The 16,591-nt window shown below is 46.8% G+C and overlaps 1 long non-coding RNA gene across 1 annotated transcript; it reads right to left on the bottom strand.

The window, feature by feature from the left end:
* Positions 1-14,325: 14,325 nt before the first annotated feature.
* LOC134947514 (uncharacterized) lies at positions 14,326-16,235 on the bottom strand. Its single transcript, XR_010182592.1, has 3 exons — positions 15,957-16,235; positions 15,669-15,881; positions 14,326-15,053 (listed from the first exon to the last, which is right to left on the bottom strand). It is a non-coding gene; the product is annotated as an uncharacterized LOC134947514 (long non-coding RNA).
* Between the last annotated feature and the right edge of the window lie 356 nt (positions 16,236-16,591).

The raw sequence follows: 16,591 nt of genomic DNA, 5'->3' as shown, positions 1-16,591 counted from the left end.
CCTTGGGTATGAGATGAAGAGGGGAAAATACATACACCGACTGGAACACCCACGGTGTCATTAGCGTATCCACAGCTATCGCCTGAGGGTCTCTTGACCTGGCGCAATACCGCTGTAGCTTTTTGTTGAGGCGGGATGCTATCATGTCCACCTGTGGCAGTTCCCACCGACTTGCAATCAGCATGAAAACTTCTTGATGAAGTCCCCACTCTCCCGGGTGGAGGTCGTGCCTGCTGAGGAAGTCTGCTTCCCAGTTGTCCACTCCCGGAATGAACACTGCTGACAGTGCGCCTACGTGATTCTCCGCCCAGCGAAGAAATCTGGTGACTTCCATCCTTGCCACCCTGCTCCTTGTGCCGCCTTGGCGGTTTACATGAGCCACTGCGGTGATGTTGTCTGAGTGAATCAGAACCGGTTGGTCGCGAAGCAGGGTCTCTGCTTGACGTAGGGCGTTGTATATGGCCCTTATGTCCAGGATGTTAATGTGAAGGCAAGACTCCTGACTTGACCACAGACCTTGGAAATTTCTTCCCTGTGTGACTGCCCCCCCACCCTCGGAGGCTTGCATCCGTGGTCACCAGGACCCAGTCCTGAATGCCGAATTTGCGGCCCTCGAGAAGGTGAGAACTCTGTAGCCACCACAGGAGAGACACCCTGGCCCTGGGGGATAGGGTGATTAACCGATGCTTCTGAAGATGTGATCCGGACCACTTGTCCAGTAAGTCCCACTGGAAGGTCCTCGCATGGAACCTGCCGAAGGGAATGGCCTCTTATGATGCCACCATCCTACCCAGGACTCGAGTGCAGTGATGCACTAACACCTGTTTTGGTAGATTCCTGACCAGTGTCACGAGCGCCTGAGCTCTCTCTATCGGGAGATAAACCCCTTTCTGGTCTGTGTCTAGGATCATGCCTAGGAGAGGCAGATGAGCTGTAGGAACCAACTGCGACTTTGGAATATATAGAATCCAGTCGTGTTGCCGTTACACTTCCAGAGAAAGTGATACGCTGTTCAGCAACTGCTCTTTTGATCTCGCTTTTATGCAGAGATCTTCTAAATGCGTGATAAAAGTGACACCTTGCTTCCACAGGATCACCATCACTTCCGCCATTACCTTGGTCTAAACTGGTAATGACAAACCCGTACCGCATATCTGAGGTACGCCTGATGAGGTGGATAAATGGGGACCTGAAGGTATTCATCCTTTATGTCCCGAGCCCCCTTTCAGGCTTACAACAACCGCTCTAAGTGATGCCATCTTGAACTTGCCCCTTTTCAGGTATATGTTCAGGGATTTAAAATTCAATATGGGTCTGACCAAACCTTTTGGTTTTGGGACCTTGAATGAGGGGAACCTTGGCCAACACCTGTTGAATATACAATTTGTGATATGCAGTTCACACTGTTTTCATCTCGTGAGGGAAAACAGTCAGGGCCGTCGGTGAGGGGGCATTTTTTCTTAAAGTCCAGCTTGTATCCCTGAGACACAATATCTATAGCCCAAGGATCTATCAGGGAGCGAACCCACTTGTGGCTGAACTCCCGAAAGCGTACCCCCACCGGGCCTAGCTCCACCTGTGGAGCCCCAGTGACATGTGGTGGATTTTTGTAGAGGCCGGAGAGGACTTCTGTTTTCTCTGCCCCCGCCTCTGGCAAGAAAGGACGTATTTCGGACTTTCTTGTTTCTTTATTCGAAAAGCTGCATTTAATAATGACGTGCTTTCCTAGGCTGTGCAGGGATATAAGGCAAAATATCAGAATTACCAGATATAGCCGTGGAGACCAAACCCTTTTCCACACAATCCTCAGCCTTCCATATGCCTCTTAAGTCGGCATCATCTGTCCATTGCATATTGTACAGGACACGTCAAGCAGAGATCGACATAGCTTTGACACTAGGACCCAGTATACTCATGTCTCTATGGCGCATATATATATTAGAGATGAGCGCCTGAAATTTTTCGGGTTTTGTGTTTTGGTTTTGGGTTCGGTTCCGCGGCCGTGTTTTGGGTTCGAACGCGTTTTGGCAAAACCTCACCGAATTTTTTTTGTCGGATTCGGGTGTGTTTTGGATTCGGGTGTTTTTTTCCAAAAACACTAAAAAACAGCTTAAATCATAGAATTTGGGGGTCATTTTGATCCCAAAGTATTATTAACCTCAAAAACCATAATTTACACTCATTTTCAGTCTATTCTGAATACCTCACACCTCACAATATTATTTTTAGTCCTAAAATTTGCACCGAGGTCGCTGTGTGAGTAAGATAAGCGACCCTAGTGGCCGACACAAACACCGGGCCCATCTAGGAGTGGCACTGCAGTGTCACGCAGGATGTCCCTTCCAAAAAACCCTCCCCAAACAGCACATGACGCAAAGAAAAAAAGAGGCGCAATGAGGTAGCTGTGTGAGTAAGATTAGCGACCCTAGTGGCCGACACAAACACCGGGCCCATCTAGGAGTGGCACTGCAGTGTCACGCAGGATGGCCCTTCCAAAAACCCCTCCCCAAACAGCACATGACGCAAAGAAAAAAAGAGGCGCAATGAGGTAGCTGTGTGAGTAAGATTAGCGACCCTAGTGGCCGACACAAACACCGGGCCCATCTAGGAGTGGCACTGCAGTGTCACGCAGGATGGCCCTTCCAAAAAACCCTCCCCAAACAGCACATGACGCAAAGAAAAAAAGAGGCGCAATGAGGTAGCTGACTGTGTGAGTAAGATTAGCGACCCTAGTGGCCGACACAAACACCGGGCCCATCTAGGAGTGGCACTGCAGTGTCACGCAGGATGTCCCTTCCAAAAAACCCTCCCCAAACAGCACATGACGCAAAGAAAAAAAGAGGCGCAATGAGGTAGCTGTGTGAGTAAGATTAGCGACCCTAGTGGCCGACACAAACACCGGGCCCATCTAGGAGTGTCACTGCAGTGTCACGCAGGATGGCCCTTCCAAAAAACCCTCCCCAAACAGCACATGACGCAAAGAAAAAAAGAGGCGCAATGAGGTAGCTGTGTGAGTAAGATTAGCGACCCTAGTGGCCGACACAAACACCGGGCCCATCTAGGAGTGGCACTGCAGTGTCACGCAGGATGTCCCTTCCAAAAAACCCTCCCCAAACAGCACATGACGCAAAGAAAAAAAGAGGCGCAATGAGGTAGCTGACTGTGTGAGTAAGATTAGCGACCCTAGTGGCCGACACAAACACCGGGCCCATCTAGGAGTGGCACTGCAGTGTCACGCAGGATGTCCCTTCCAAAAAACCCTCCCCAAACAGCACATGACGCAAAGAAAAAAAGAGGCGCAATGAGGTAGCTGACTGTGTGAGTAAGATTAGCGACCCTAGTGGCCGACACAAACACCGGGCCCATCTAGGAGTGGCACTGCAGTGTCACGCAGGATGTCCCTTCCAAAAAACCCTCCCCAAACAGCACATGACGCAAAGAAAAAAAGAGGCGCAATGAGGTAGCTGACTGTGTGAGTAAGATTAGCGACCCTAGTGGCCGACACAAACACCGGGCCCATCTAGGAGTGGCACTGCAGTGTCACGCAGGATGTCCCTTCCAAAAAACCCTCCCCAATCAGCACATGATGCAAAGAAAAAGAAAAGAAAAAAGAGGTGCAAGATGGAATTGTCCTTGGGCCCTCCCACCCACCCTTATGTTGTATAAACAAAACAGGACATGCACACTTTAACCAACCCATCATTTCAGTGACAGGGTCTGCCACACGACTGTGACTGATATGACGGGTTGGTTTGGACCCCCCCAAAAAAAGAAGCAATTAATCTCTCCTTGCACAAACTGGCTCTACAGAGGCAAGATGTCCACCTCATCTTCACCCTCCGATATATCACCGTGTACATCCCCCTCCTCACAGATTATCAATTCGTCCCCACTGGAATCCACCATCTCAGCTCCCTGTGTACTTTGTGGAGGCAATTGCTGCTGGTCAATGTCTCCGCGGAGGAATTGATTATAATTCATTTTAATGAACATCATCTTCTCCACATTTTCTGGATGTAACCTCGTACGCCGATTGCTGACAAGGTGAGCGGCGGCACTAAACACTCTTTCGGAGTACACACTTGTGGGAGGGCAACTTAGGTAGAATAAAGCCAGTTTGTGCAAGGGCCTCCAAATTGCCTCTTTTTCCTGCCAGTATAAGTACGGACTGTGTGACGTGCCTACTTGGATGCGGTCACTCATATAATCCTCCACCATTCTATCAATGTTGAGAGAATCATATGCAGTGACAGTAGACGACATGTCCGTAATCGTTGTCAGGTCCTTCAGTCCGGACCAGATGTCAGCATCAGCAGTCGCTCCAGACTGCCCTGCATCACCGCCAGCGGGTGGGCTCGGAATTCTGAGCCTTTTCCTCGCACCCCCAGTTGCGGGAGAATGTGAAGGAGGAGATGTTGACAGGTCGCGTTCCGCTTGACTTGACAATTTTGTCACCAGCAGGTCTTTCAACCCCAGCAGACCTGTGTCTGCCGGAAAGAGAGATCCAAGGTAGGCTTTAAATCTAGGATCGAGCACGGTGGCCAAAATGTAGTGCTCTGATTTCAACAGATTGACCACCCGTGAATCCTTGTTAAGCGAATTAAGGGCTGCATCCACAAGTCCCACATGCCTAGCGGAATCGCTCCCTTTTAGCTCCTTCTTCAATGCCTCCAGCTTCTTCTGCAAAAGCCTGATGAGGGGAATGACCTGACTCAGGCTGGCAGTGTCTGAACTGACTTCACGTGTGGCAAGTTCAAAGGGCATCAGAACCTTGCACAACGTTGAAATCATTCTCCACTGCACTTGAGACAGGTGCATTCCACCTACTATATCGTGCTCAATTGTATAGGCTTGAATGGCCTTTTGCTGCTCCTCCAACCTCTGAAGCATATAGAGGGTTGAATTCCACCTCGTTACCACTTCTTGCTTCAGATGATGGCAGGGCAGGTTCAGTAGTTTTTGGTGGTGCTCCAGTCTTCTGTACGTGGTGCCTGTACGCCGAAAGTGTCCCGCAATTTTTCTGGCCACCGACAGCATCTCTTGCACGCCCCTGTCGTTTTTTAAAAAATTCTGCACCACCAAATTCAAGGTATGTGCAAAACATGGGACGTGCTGGAATTTGCCCATATTTAATGCACACACAATATTGCTGGCGTTGTCCGATGCCACAAATCCACAGGAGAGTCCAATTGGGGTAAGCCATTCCGCGATGATCTTCCTCAGTTGCCGTAAGAGGTTTTCAGCTGTGTGCGTATTCTGGAAAGCGGTGATACAAAGCGTAGCCTGCCTAGGAAAGAGTTGGCGTTTGCGAGATGCTGCTACTGGTGCCGCCGCTGCTGTTCTTGCGGCGGGAGTCCATACATCTACCCAGTGGGCTGTCACAGTCATATAGTCCTGACCCTGCCCTGCTCCACTTGTCCACATGTCCGTGGTTAAGTGGACATTGGGTACAACTGCATTTTTTAGGACACTGGTGAGTCTTTTTCTGACGTCCGTGTACATTCTCGGTATCGCCTGCCTAGAGAAGTGGAACCTAGATGGTATTTGGTAACGGGGGCACACTGCCTCAATAAATTGTCTAGTTCCCTGTGAACTAACGGCGGATACCGGACGCACGTCTAACACCAACATAGTTGTCAAGGACTCAGTTATCCGCTTTGCAGTAGGATGACTGCTGTGATATTTCATCTTCCTCGCAAAGGACTGTTGAACAGTCAATTGCTTACTGGAAGTAGTACAAGTGGGCTTACGACTTCCCCTCTGGGATGACCATCGACTCCCAGCGGCAACAACAGCAGCGCCAGCAGCAGTAGGCGTTACACGCAAGGATGCATCGGAGGAATCCCAGGCAGGAGAGGACTCGTCAGAATTGCCAGTGACATGGCCTGCAGGACTATTGGCATTCCTGGGGAAGGAGGAAATTGACACTGAGGGAGTTGGTGGGGTGGTTTGCGTGAGCTTGGTTACAAGAGGAAGGGATTTACTGGTCAGTGGACTGCTTCCGCTGTCACCCAAAGTTTTTGAACTTGTCACTGACTTATTATGAATGCGCTGCAGGTGACGTATAAGGGAGGATGTTCCGAGGTGGTTAACGTCCTTACCCCTACTTATTACAGCTTGACAAAGGGAACACACGGCTTGACACCTGTTGTCCGCATTTCTGGTGAAATACCTCCACACCGAAGAGCTGATTTTTTTGGTATTTTCACCTGGCATGTCAACGGCCATATTCCTCCCACGGACAACAGGTGTCTCCCCGGGTGCCTAACTTAAACAAACCACCTCACCATCAGAATCCTCCTGGTCAATTTCCTCCCCAGCGCCAGCAACACCCATATCCTCCTCATCCTGGTGTACTTCAACACTGACATCTTCAATCTGACTATCAGGAACTGGACTGCGGGTGCTCCTTCCAGCACTTGCAGGGGGCGTGCAAATGGTGGAAGGCGCATGCTCTTCACGTCCAGTGTTGGGAAGGTCAGGCATCGCAACCGACACAATTGGACTCTCCTTGTGGATTTGGGATTTCAAAGAACGCACAGTTCTTTGCGGTGCTTTTGCCAGCTTGAGTCTTTTCAGTTTTCTAGCGAGAGGCTGAGTGCTTCCATCCTCATGTGAAGCTGAACCACTAGCCATGAACATAGGCCAGGGCCTCAGCCGTTCCTTGCCACTCCGTGTGGTAAATGGCATATTGGCAAGTTTACGCTTCTCCTCCGACAATTTTATTTTAGGTTTTGGAGTCCTTTTTTTACTGATATTTGGTGTTTTGGTTTTGACATGCTCTGTACTATGCCATTGGGCATCGGCCTTGGCAGACGACGTTGCTGGCATTTCATCGTCTCGGCCATGACTAGTGGCAGCAGCTTCAGCACGAGGTGGAAGTGGATCTTGATCTTTCCCTAATTTTGGAACCTCAACATTTTTGTTCTCCATATTTTAATAGGCACAACTAAAAGGCACCTCAGGTAAACAATGGAGATGGATGGATTGGATACTAGTATACAATTATGGATGGGCTGCCGAGTGCCGACACAGAGGTAGCCACAGCCGTGAACTACCGCACTGTACTGTGTCTGCTGCTAATATATAGACTGGTTGATAAAGAGATAGTATACTCGTAACTAGTATGTATGTATAAAGAAAGAAAAAAAAAACACGGTTAGGTGGTATATACAATTATGGACGGGCTGCCGAGTGCCGACACAGAGGTAGCCACAGCCGTGAACTACTGTACTGTGTCTGCTGCTAATATGTAGACTGGTTGATAAAGAGATAGTATACTCGTAACTAGTATGTATGTATAAAGAAAGAAAAAAAAACCACGGTTAGGTGGTATATACAATTATGGACGGGCTGCCGAGTGCCGACACAGAGGTAGCCACAGCCGTGAACTACCGCACTGTACTGTGTCTGCTGCTAATATATAGACTGGTTGATAAAGAGATAGTATACTCGTAACTAGTATGTATGTATAAAGAAAGAAAAAAAAACCACGGTTAGGTGGTATATACAATTATGGACGGGCTGCCGAGTGCCGACACAGAGGTAGCCACAGCCGTGAACTACCGCACTGTACTGTGTCTGCTGCTAATATATAGACTGGTTGATAAAGAGATAGTATACTCGTAACTAGTATGTATGTATAAAGAAAGAAAAAAAAACCACGGTTAGGTGGTATATACAATTATGGACTGGCTGCCGAGTGCCGACACAGAGGTAGCCACAGCCGTGAACTACTGTACTGTGTCTGCTGCTAATATATAGACTGGTTGATAAAGAGATAGTATACTCGTAACTAGTATGTATGTATAAAGAAAGAAAAAAAAACCACGGTTAGGTGGTATATACAATTATGGACGGGCTGCCGAGTGCCGACACAGAGGTAGCCACAGCCGTGAACTACCGCACTGTACTGTGTCTGCTGCTAATATATAGACTGGTTGATAAAGAGATAGTATACTCGTAACTAGTATGTATGTATAAAGAAAGAAAAAAAAACCACGGTTAGGTGGTATATACAATTATGGACGGGCTGCCGAGTGCCGACACAGAGGTAGCCACAGCCGTGAACTACCGCACTGTACTGTGTCTGCTGCTAATATATAGACTGGTTGATAAAGAGATAGTATACTCGTAACTAGTATGTATGTATAAAGAAAGAAAAAAAAACCACGGTTAGGTGGTATATACAATTATGGACGGGCTGCCGAGTGCCGACACAGAGGTAGCCACAGCCGTGAACTACCGCACTGTACTGTGTCTGCTGCTAATATATAGACTGGTTGATAAAGAGATAGTATACTCGTAACTAGTATGTATGTATAAAGAAAGAAAAAAAAAACACGGTTAGGTGGTATATACAATTATGGACGGGCTGCCGAGTGCCGACACAGAGGTAGCCACAGCCGTGAACTACCGCACTGTACTGTGTCTGCTGCTAATATATAGACTGGTTGATAAAGAGATAGTATACTCGTAACTAGTATGTATGTATAAAGAAAGAAAAAAAAACCACGGTTAGGTCACTGGTATATACAATTATGGACGGGCTGCCGAGTGCCGACACAGAGGTAGCCACAGCCGTGAACTACCGCACTGTACTGTATCTGCTGCTAATATAGACTGGTTGATAAAGAGATAGTATACTACTAATATTATATACTGGTGGTCAGGTCACTGGTCACTAGTCACACTGGCAGTGGCACTCCTGCAGCAAAAGTGTGCACTGTTTAATTTTAATATAATATTATGTACTCCTGGCTCCTGCTATAACCTATAACTGGCACTGCAGTAGTGCTCCCCAGTCTCCCCCACAATTATAAGCTGTGTGAGCTGAGCAGTCAGACAGATATATAATATATATAGATGATGCAGCACACTGGCCTGAGCCTGAGCAGTGCACACAGATATGGTATGTGACTGACTGAGTCACTGTGTGTATCGCTTTTTTCAGGCAGAGAACGGATATATTAAATAAACTGCACTGTGTGTCTGGTGGTCACTCACTTTATAATATATTATGTACTCCTGGCTCCTGCTATAACCTATAACTGGCACTGCAGTAGTGCTCCCCAGTCTCCCCCACAATTATAAGCTGTGTGAGCTGAGCAGTCAGACAGATATATATAATATTATATATAGATAATAGATGATGCAGCACACTGGCCTGAGCCTGAGCAGTGCACACAGATATGGTATGTGACTGAGTCACTGTGTGCTGTGTATCGCTTTTTTCAGGCAGAGAACGGATTATATTATGTACTCCTGGCTCCTGCTATAACCTATAACTGGCACTGCAGTAGTGCTCCCCAGTCTCCCCCACAATTATAAGCTGTGTGAGCTGAGCAGTCAGACAGATATATATAATATTATATATAGATAATAGATGATGCAGCACACTGGCCTGAGCCTGAGCAGTGCACACAGATATGGTATGTGACTGAGTCACTGTGTGCTGTGTATCGCTTTTTTCAGGCAGAGAACGGATTATAAATAAAAGTGGTGGTCACTGGTCACTATCAGCAAAACTCTGCACTGTACACTACTGAGTACTCCTAATGCTCCCCAAAATTAGTAAATCAAGTGTCTCTCTAATCTATTCTAATTCTAAACGGAGAGGACGCCAGCCACGTCCTCTCCCTATCAATCTCAATGCACGTGTGAAAATGGCGGCGACGCGCGGCTCCTTATATAGAATCCGAGTCTCGCGATAGAATCCGAGCCTCGCGAGAATCCGACAGCGTCATGATGACGTTCGGGCGCGCTCGGGTTAACCGAGCAAGGCGGGAAGATCCGAGTCGCTCGGACCCGTGAAAAAAAACATGAAGTTCTGGCGGGTTCGGATTCAGAGAAACCGAACCCGCTCATCTCTAATATATATATATATATATACACACACACACATACTAGGGTCTCTATCTCTGCTGATAAGGTACCTGTCCCCACTGACACAGCGCTATAAACCCATGCCGACCCCATCGCCGGTCTGAGTAGTGTACCAGAATGTGCACGCTATCTGCAGGATCCCGGAGAATAGCTGTAACATCAGGGCTGCCCTTTGTGACACCCTAGGGGAAGATTCTCATCTTATCCTGGCCCTAGTGGGGAAAGGATACTGCCTGAGAAATCTTTGTGGGAAACTGCAGTCTCTTGTCTGGAGATTCCCGCTATTTTTCCTCATGAGAGGAGGGAAAATTACCTCAGCTTTCTTCCCCTTACACCTGTGTACACTTGTGTCAGGGACAGATGAGTCATCAGTGACATGCAAATCATCTTATTACAATAAACACATATTGAATACTTTACTGCCAATCTGGCTGTAACTTTGCATTATCATAGTCGACACTGGAGGCAGACTCCGTGTCGACATCTGTGTCAATTAACTGGGATAGTGGACGCTTATGAGACCCCTGTCCAACCTTTTATGCAAGTTTACATTTAACCTTCCACATATCCATCCAGTCAGGTGTCGGCACCGTCGGCGGCAACACCCCATCCATATGCCCTTGCTCCGCCTCCACGTACCCTTCCTCATCAAACATGTCGACACTGAGGTACCGACACACCGCACACACACAGGGAATGCTATGACTGAGGAGAGGACCCCACAAAGGCTTTTGGGGAGACAGAGAAGGAGTATGCCAGCACACACCACAGCGCTATTATAACCCAGGGATTACACTATAATTATTGTCCACCCAGTAGCTGCTGATAATAAAGTTTTTGCGCCTAAATTTATGTGCCCCCCCCCCCACCTCTTTTGCCCTTCTTGTATCTGGATACTGCAGGGGAGAGTCTGGGGAGCTGTGAAGAAAACAATGGCGCTGGTTAGTGCTGAGGAAGAAGCTCCGCCCTGTCAGCGGCAGCTTCTTATGTCCAGCTTCTTATGTGTAAAAATGGTGGGGGGTTTTACATATATACAGTCTGGGACTGTATATATGTTCATACTTGCCAAAGGTACGAAAATTGCTGCACAGGGCGCCCCCCACCCCCAGCGCCCTGCACCCTACAGTGACCGGAGTGTGTGGTGTGCAGTGGGAGCAATGGCGCACAGCTGCAGTGCTGTGCGCTACCTAAAAGTGAAGACAGAGTCTTCATGCCGCCGATTTCGATGTCTTCTTGCTTCTGCCTGGTCTTCTGTACTTCTGGCTCTGCAAGAGGGACGGCGGCGCGGCTCCGGGAACGGACGATCGAGGTATGGTAAGTGTGTTCGATCCCTCTGGAGCTAATGGTGTCCAGTAGCCTAAGAAGCGCAACCTAGCTGCAGTTAGGTAGGTTCGCTTCTCTCCCCTCAGTCACAAGTAGCAGTTAGTCTGTTGCCAGCAGAAGCTCACTGAAAATAAAAAACCTAACAAATACTTTATTTTTCTAGCAGGCTCAGGAGAGCCTCCTAGGAGCACCCAGCTCTGGCCGGGCACAGATTCTAACTGAGGTCTGGAGGAGGGGCATAGAGGAAGGAGCCAGTGCACACCAGATAGTACCTAATCTTTCTTTAGAGTACTCAGTCTCCTGCGGAGCCCGTCTATTCCCCATGGTCCTTACGGAGTACCCAGCATCCACTAGGACGTCAGAGAAAAAAAAAATATATATATATATATATATTATATAGACAGACTTCTATATTTATTACAGAGGGAGCAGAGCACTGCAGTCTTCTGCACATGTGTGCTGTTGCCTGTTGCAATTTTTTTCAGTGGGCAGGGGGCTCAAAACTTGCAGATGGCCCCCTCATTAATTATAATTCTACTGTGGCATTATAAATTATAATGCCAGTGGCATTATAATAATGAGGGGGCCATCTGCAAGTTTTGAGCCCCCTGCCCACTGAAAAAATTGCAACAGGCAACAGCACACGTGTGCAGAAGACTGCAGTGCTCTGCCCTCTCTGTAATAAATATAGAATAGTCTGTCTATATATAAATAATATATTATATAAATATGCCACTGAATATATTTTATATATTTATATTTAATAGGGCCGGCCCTGCACTGAGCCTGTCAGCCCAGGAATCAGCCAGGAATGGATAACAGGTCTCTGCACTGCACGAGACTAACTTCAGTCTCTACCTCCTCAGTCAGCCGGGCAGCCAGCAGTGCGGCCTGTGCGCGGGAAGAACCCGCTGAAGATGTCTCCGGCGGCGGACGCGGTCAGTCAACTGTGGCCGTGGGAAGCAGGCAGTAGTAGGCGCGGGCTGGCAGCTGGCGGCGGCGGGCTTCCTGCCCAAGCGCACGGTGACATGTTGCGCATGTTGTAATGTTCGGCGTGACGTCATGACGTCCTGCCGCTCATTACAGAAATGCACCGAGGGAGGAGGAGGAGCCGCGTTCGCCGAGGAGGCAGCCGCAGCAGCACAGACACAGTGGGGTAAATTTACTAAGCTCCCGATTTTGACCGAGATGCCGTTTTTTCATCAAAGTGTCATCTCGGTAATTTACTAAACACTAATCACGGCAGAGATGAGGGCATTCGTAATTTTTTGCAAGTCCAAGTAAAAAATTACGAATGAATTGAATACACCATCGGTCAAATTACGCCTGTTTAGATATGAATCTCGGTCATTTACTAACCATTCGTAATTGTAATTGCTGCCGTGAAAATGCATTCGGGGCCGCGAAAAATTACACATCGTAATTTTTTCCTAAAAAAAAACGCGCCAGCATTTGAAAAGCGTGTTTACATGTGTACTCAATTATCCATTACTCACACCTGAATGTTTGGCCCTATAAAAGTGTTCCAGGCACATTTTGAACTTCTCTCACTCTGAAATGGCGGCTGTGGTGTGTGCCAATGATTTTTGGTTTGCTGTGGGATACCTTAGACTGCTCCATGAGGCTTCCAGGAATCAGGCCCAGGTAAGTGAACATGGTCAACAGGTTGTCCAGGTACCGCGGAGGCTGCGCCAGCCTCGTTTTTTTAGAGGGCGTTTAAACTTAAATGCATTGTCCGATGATAGGGTCATACAGATGTTCCGCCTAAATAGAACCAACATTTTCCACCTGTATGACCTTGTCAAACTGGGCATAGACCCTGAGACAGCACGCTCTCGCTCTGTCTCAGGCCTACACAAACTCCTGGCTGTGTTACACTTTATGGCTACTGGGAGCTTCCAGGCTGTGGCAGGCGACGTCATTGGTATCTCACAGCCCACCTTTTCCAGATATTTGATTCAGGTGAGTCTAAAAATACATAGGCGGTTATGTCTAAGTGTTGCTTCTGTAAGTACAAACAACACAGTATTGTAGAGAATACCTAACATGACACTCACCTTAGCTTGTTTAATGTCCACTCAGGTTTTGGATGTGTTGGAGCCACACATTAATGCCTCAATCTGCTTCCCTACCGAGGAGTCGGAGTGGAGTGCTGTCAGGGTAGCTTTCTATGAGCTTGCTGGCATGCCCAATGTGCTGGGGGCCATAGATTGCACACACGTTCAGCTGAGATCACCTAAGGGCCGCCAATATATATATACTAATAGGCATCTGGCACAATCAACTAATGTCCAGGTGGTCTGTGATGCAAACATAAAAATTATGAGTGTTGTTGCAGGTTACCCTGGTGGCTGCCATGACTCCTTCATCCTCAGTCAGTCATCGCTCTTCGATAAATTTGAGGACGGACAAATGCCTGATGGCTGGCTGTTGGGTATGTTTAAAATGTTTTGTGTGTATGTCTTTTAACCACAAACTCGAGTTTTGATTAGGTGAAAGAATAATCTAACATATGTACTAATGTTGACTATATCTGTTTTTCAGGTGATGGGGGTTACGGCTGCTACTCTTGGCTCCTTACTCCATTGTCCCAACCTGATTCTCCTGCTGAACACAGTTACAATCATGCACATAAGGCTACGCGGAATGTGATAGAAAGATGTTTTGGTGTGCTGAAGTCACGGTTTCGGTGTCTGGATAAATCTGCAGGCCTTTTGTTGTATAGTCCCTCAAAGGTGACTAGAATTGTGTTCTGCTGCTGTTTTCTCCATAAACTGTGTTTAACCCAACATCTGGCACATGATGAGGGAGAAAGCAGTCAGCAAGCAGAGGAGTTAGACCCATCTGGTGACAGTGTGAGTACATATGTAGGGAGGCAGGTACGGCAAGAAGTGATCCTGCGCTATTTTTCAGGTCAGTTTTAGTAGGCTGTAATTATCCTTGACTAAACACTTTGCACTACTTTCTATTGTGTGTTTTGTTACTTACTGTTTGTTGTTTATAGTGGTGTGTACATTGTACTTAGTTTATGCTAAAAATACATTTTCAGTCATTACCCATGAAAAACATACATACATACAGAGCAGCTTCGACAATGTTTGAGACGGACACAGGAAGTTGTGTGTTTGTCAAATACAAATTTTTATTTAGCAAATCACATTGGGGTTATTTTTTCCGCTTGTGTGTGCTGGGTGCTGTGCTTTGTGCTGGCTCACTGGCACGTGCTCTGGAGGAACGCCGAACAGGGGAGGTTACTGGCGTTTGGATAGGGGTCGTGGTCCCCGAGCTGGAGGTTACTTGGTGAGCTCCCATCAATGTAATATTGCTGCTCAAATTATTAATGCTTGCTATCAGTTGAGTGTTGGTTGCAGTGTGGCTGGCTACAATCCGGGATAACGACTCATTCACAACCTGGTTGTGCTGAATGAGCTGAACGAGTGCCTGCTGATGGCGCTGTTGCTCATCTATGATGCGCGTTAAATGAGCAAGCATTTGGCTGTTGTCAGCCCTTATTTGCTCCATTGAGGTTGCCATTCGCCCTACTTGTACAATCAGTCTGCCCGAGTTGCGACTAATGCGCGGTAGATGATGGGGCAGACTGGCAAGGTGTTGTGTATGTGCGGTCAGGCTGGCATTGCTTTGGGCCTGTTGGCTTGTCCAACTGGCCCAAAAGTCATCTGGTATTTGGGTTGGGGGCGGAGCTTGTGCCAGTTGTGGACTGATGGAGGCTTGGGGGATATCCTGCAGCTGTATTGGCTGGCTTGGGTCAACAGGTGTAAGTTGCAGTGTGATGGTTGCCTGTTGGTCTTGTCCCTGCTGGTCCACGTCGGCCATCAAGCTGGGCTCTGTATGGGGTGGCCAACATGCAATGTTTATTTGTCAATTTGTTTAAAGGCTACTTCTACACATTACTACATTCATAATACTCCATTTGTATAGTTTTTGGCGTTGATTTTCAAAACTTATAATGTTTTTTTTGTTCAAAAACATATATACCAACACAGGCGGCCACATAGACAGATTTGCATAATCCTCACCTAACTACCTCCCCTCCACAGCATTACAGTGTTATATCACCTCCCCTGACCACGATATAGACTACTTACCTGGATAGTCCAGAGGAGCGGAGCAAGTAAGCCATCTACATACTGGACAGGGGAGATGTGTGAACACTATAATGTTGTGGATGCTGTTTTTGTTTTGGTATTTTATTGGTATTTTATTTTAATGTGCACGTGTGTGGCCAAAATTTAAACAAATGTCTGTTATTTATAAAAAAATGATGTTGGCGAGATCATCCACTAAGACCTTTAAAAAAAAAACATTTTCACCTTTAGCAATTGAAGACGTAACATCACATTGCTTGTTCTGGAAAACATGTAATCTCAAAACCAACTAACAACATATTAACTGTACTGTGTATATTATTGCCTATGTGTTTAATTTCTGTTTTTACTCACCAGATAACTGAGGTGATCGGGGCTCATCACTCTGCGAACTCGCCAATAGTGCCAGTGGTGGCTGGGGTGACACTGCCGAAATGCGTCGCCTGGGTGGGGATGATGGAGCCGCAGATTCCGTGCCAAGACGCCGTGTCTTACTTGGCCTCCTGGGTAAGTGGCCCAAGCCCTGTGATGGGCGCCTTACAGGAGGTCGGCTTCCAGAAGCAGAACCTATGTGAAAATATAAACATTAATATTTTGTACTTCTATGTGTTTTCAGAATATGTGACTACAGTGAAGTCTTACCTGCAATCCCAGCCTCATCCTGACTTGTCTGAGGCCTGTCTGGCCGGCTGGTCTGTGGGACTGTTGAAAAAGTGGACCAAACATTATTACCATGCTTTGTGTAAAAATAACCACTGCAAAGCCTTAGTGTACTGTAACCATCTATTAGGTATTGGATAAACAAATAATTTCTGATTAAGAGCTTCAAGCTTCATTATTTTGTGTTGTATATCCAAATGTACATGATGTTGCACACAATAAATCTGTTACATTTGAGAATTATGCCTCAGATATTGCAGAGATTGACTACTTGCAAATGTTTTAAAAATGTAATGTTGAAATAATTGCACCGTTTTACAGAAGTAAATAAATCAAAAATTCATTTTTAAATAAGCATACAACACAGATGTCCAAGCAATATCGCCAAAAAAAATTAAAATTAAAAAAAACCAGCAGCCATTGCACATGTTTTTGCGCAATATTAAATTTACCAAACAGCCAATGCAAGGTGAAAAAAGCAAATTCTAAACACAAACACACCTTAAGGGTGCATAGGCCTGCAATATGTGAAACACAATTTATGCATCCTTTACCCTTTAAAAATTACATTTACAACATTTAGAGGACATTTAAATAAAAATATAACAAATCAAACT

This window comes from Pseudophryne corroboree, chromosome 8 (assembly GCF_028390025.1).
Source record: "Pseudophryne corroboree isolate aPseCor3 chromosome 8, aPseCor3.hap2, whole genome shotgun sequence".
NCBI lineage: Eukaryota > Metazoa > Chordata > Amphibia > Anura > Myobatrachidae > Pseudophryne > Pseudophryne corroboree.
Note: the sequence above shows the minus strand (reverse complement) of the source record. Positions and strands in the feature narration are given on the sequence as shown.